Source organism: Calonectris borealis, chromosome 4 (genome assembly GCF_964195595.1).
Source record: "Calonectris borealis chromosome 4, bCalBor7.hap1.2, whole genome shotgun sequence".
NCBI classification, from domain to species: domain Eukaryota; kingdom Metazoa; phylum Chordata; class Aves; order Procellariiformes; family Procellariidae; genus Calonectris; species Calonectris borealis.
In genome coordinates this window covers 79,992,765-79,995,907 of record NC_134315.1, presented here as the reverse complement: position 1 = coordinate 79,995,907, position 3,143 = coordinate 79,992,765, and the positions used below count along the sequence as shown (strand labels likewise).

Here is a 3,143-nt window from a genome sequence, read left to right as displayed (position 1 = left end):
GAGGGTGGACAAACCCTGGAACAGGTTTCCCAAAGACGCGGTCGGTGCCCCAAGCCCGGCAGTGTTCAAGAGGCATTTGAACAGTGCCTGTAACAACATGCTTTAACTTTTGGTCAGCCCTGAAGTGGTCAGGCAGCTGGACTAGGTGATTGTTGTAGGTCCCTTCCAACTGAAATTATTCTATTCTGTTCTGTTCTGTTCTATTTAAAAATGAGGGTGTGGGCATTTGGCCAGCATTAACCAGATACACTTGCTTACCCTGGAAAAGGAAAATTACCCGTGTTCACCCAAAGGGGTGACTTCATTTTTCTAGCACGTTTCATGACCTCTTCTTTCTTCTTAGTCCACAGTTATCAAATAACAAATGTTTTAGCATCTTATAACTTGACCAAGCATAGATACGCATATATACATACACACATGTATCTCCATCTACGTAAGGAAGGCAGCATCAATGTCTGGACCAGCTGAAGAGAACTGCTTTGGTTCGGGGAGTAGCTGCAGCCTCTTTTCCACGGATCCCTTAATCCGTTTTCTCCTGGGGACGCTACTCAGCAGCTTCAGAAAGGACCAGAAAGCAAAATAAAAGGGTTTAATCTCATTTGCAGTTAGCCCTCGCCCGCATTCCCACCACACCTCACGTTATCGCTAAATTCAGCTTTCCGTTGTGCCCACACCTGCGCTGGCCGGGCCGCTGCCCCGCCCCCTGCCCCGCCCCCTTTACGCCCAGGGGCCGGCCCCGCCCGCCCCAGGGGTGTGGCCCCTGCACGGCCAGCGCCGAGTTCCCGGCGGTGCGCGCGGAGGGGGCCTCGCGCGAGGCCTGCAGGCTGCTGGGTTTGGGTGCTGCTGACGGCCGTTGGCGGGCGCGCGGGCGACCGTTGAGGGGGAGGCGGCGCGCGGCGGCGGGAGGAGGGCCAGGGAGGCTGAGGAGGCTGAGGTACTGGTGGACCGGGCGCTGGCGCAGCGGTGAGGCACCGCGGCCTTCTCCACAGGCGCGGGTGGGCCTGAGCGGAGCCGCCGCGGCAGAGGAGCGGACCGAGCAGCAGGTGGGGCCCCGCGGTAAGGTGGGCGGCGGGTGGGAGCCGTTAGGCGGCGGGGGGGCCAGGGCCGGGGTGAGGGAGGGAAAATGGCGGCCGCCACGTGGCGGGGTGGGGAGAGGTGATCCATGACTCCATGGGGGCTGCCGCGCGTGGCTGTCTCCCTTCCTAGGCATGGAAGAGCAGTTCCTTGCTAATTGGCAAAACTTCTACCCTTTTGTGGGTATTAGTCGTTGACTGTAGCAAGTAACAGGCCGAGTCGGCCGAGGTGTGGGGCGCCGTGGGATTGGCTGTCTCCCCCTTTCTGCGCTTTTTGTTTGGTTGCTTTTCTGTTTTCTCCCTTTTTTTCTCAATAAGCGGTTAGAGCCCAGTTTTTAAACATGTTCTCCTTTTTTTTTTTTAACCCTCTCCCCTTTTTTTCTTCTCAGGAGCGCAGAACTTGAAGGTACGGAGCCGCGTGTTGCAGTTGAAGATCGTCCCCCCAAAAAGTACGTGACTGGGTATGTGTTACGTAATAAGCTCTTAGAAGTGAGATTTTGGGCGGGAATAATACGGATTTGATAACTTTTGTTTAGTGACTAAACTACTGAGACTCGTCTGTGGAAATCAAGGTATAGGCTTGGTGTTTTGTTTTTAAGGCATGCTTCGTTTGTGTGGGTGTGTTTTATTGACAGAAGAATATAACCAAATGCATAAGTCAGTGTGACTAGGAAGAATCGGGCTTGGGTGTAGATGTATTAGATATGCTAGGGATACTGGATTATGATAAAACGTATGTTGCTAGTACTTTGCCTGCCAAACTGGAGGCATCCGAATCCACAGATTTCTTGGGGATGTCTGTGCAAGAGGAATGTCTTTTTATAATAAGCATGTTTCTCATTTAATGAAGTGAGTACTAAGAGTAATCTGCAACTGCAGGAGCAGAGGGAGATACCAAGTTGATACTAACAGTTTTGTTTCAGAGTAGTTTACAACTCCCTAGGAGGGCATCATACTGTTCAGTGATGTTTGCTGTCTTGTACGTGTTTCTGGTAGCAATATTAAACTGCCTCAAACTTGTTTTTACAGGGGAAAAACACTCTTGAGTTGTGATGACAGAAGAAGATGGGTCTAAATTCCACATGTGAATTCTAGGAGTAGCTGTGACTAGAACTTTTAACTTTTACTTAGGGTAGGGTGGATCTGTCTGATCTTCTGGAATTGATGCCTCTTGCGAGCAGTTAGATTTCTGGTTATCAAGCAGAGATAGCAAAAGCTAATTTTAGACTAGATCTTAATCTTGCTTTAGACTTAACAGAAATGAGCTTTTTTAATAAAGTTCAGACTTGGAGCCTAAATAAGATGTTCTGCAGTCCGTCTCTCATCTTTACAAAGAGGGGCTGGAATATAGCTTACTGTGACTAAAATTAGCTTTGACTGCTTCTGTACAAACACAATTAGGAAGACTAGCTCATTTTGTGCTGCTTCCAGGGATCTGCTGCTGCTCCTACCTTTGGGCTACCACCAAGTCTTAAGCAATTATAATAATGCTCTCGGTAGTTTAGTGGCTGTGCTGCACTCTGTCTTGTGGCTGACCATACTGCAGCATTATTAAATCTGGTGACGTGTGCACCTTCAGTGGTGAGTCTTCTGCCGTTCAAGTGTGTTGAAAGGTTGTTGCAAGGAGTATACGTGTCCTAGATAAGCTGAAGGTAAGTTTGTGAAGTCTAGAAAATGAACGTGAAATCTACGGTCATAATTTTAGTATATATGTGAATGTAAAGCATTCAAAATGTATGAATAAATCAATAAAGAGACATCGACTTTCACTCCAAGTGTTGCTTTTTCCTTACAAGACTACTGATAACCAAGACTAGACCTGCCATGTGTTTTTTGGAATTACTTACACGTGCCAGATCTGCCGGTTGTGGGATACAGCTTTTGGTAGCTGGCCTTATATTTGTGACTCTGTATGGTTTCAGGGCAAAGCTGAATGCTTTGCCTGGTGCATTGTTGGGGAACCATTCCAGATGTCCTGTATTTTTAATCAGAGGTTACTGCTGCAGGGGAGAAACAGTGACTTTGAATGTAGCTGCTTTTTCAATTTCAGTTGCCGAGGGATCTTTT

The 3,143-nt window shown here is 48.4% G+C and overlaps 1 long non-coding RNA gene and 1 other non-coding gene across 3 annotated transcripts; both read left to right on the top strand.

The window, feature by feature from the left end:
* The first annotated feature begins 745 nt into the window (after nt 1-745).
* On the top strand, nt 746-2,845 carry LOC142082262 (uncharacterized). Of its 2 annotated transcripts, XR_012673634.1 has the most exons (3): nt 746-1,046; nt 1,466-1,537; nt 2,106-2,845. It is a non-coding gene; the product is annotated as an uncharacterized LOC142082262 (long non-coding RNA). The 2 variants fall into 2 exon arrangements; XR_012673633.1 differs by having other exon boundaries at nt 784-1,046; nt 1,466-2,845.
* Nucleotides 1,162-1,292, top strand: LOC142082545 (small nucleolar RNA SNORA24). The gene has a single exon (XR_012673731.1). It is a non-coding gene; the product is annotated as a small nucleolar RNA SNORA24 (small nucleolar RNA).
* Nucleotides 2,846-3,143: the final 298 nt, after the last annotated feature.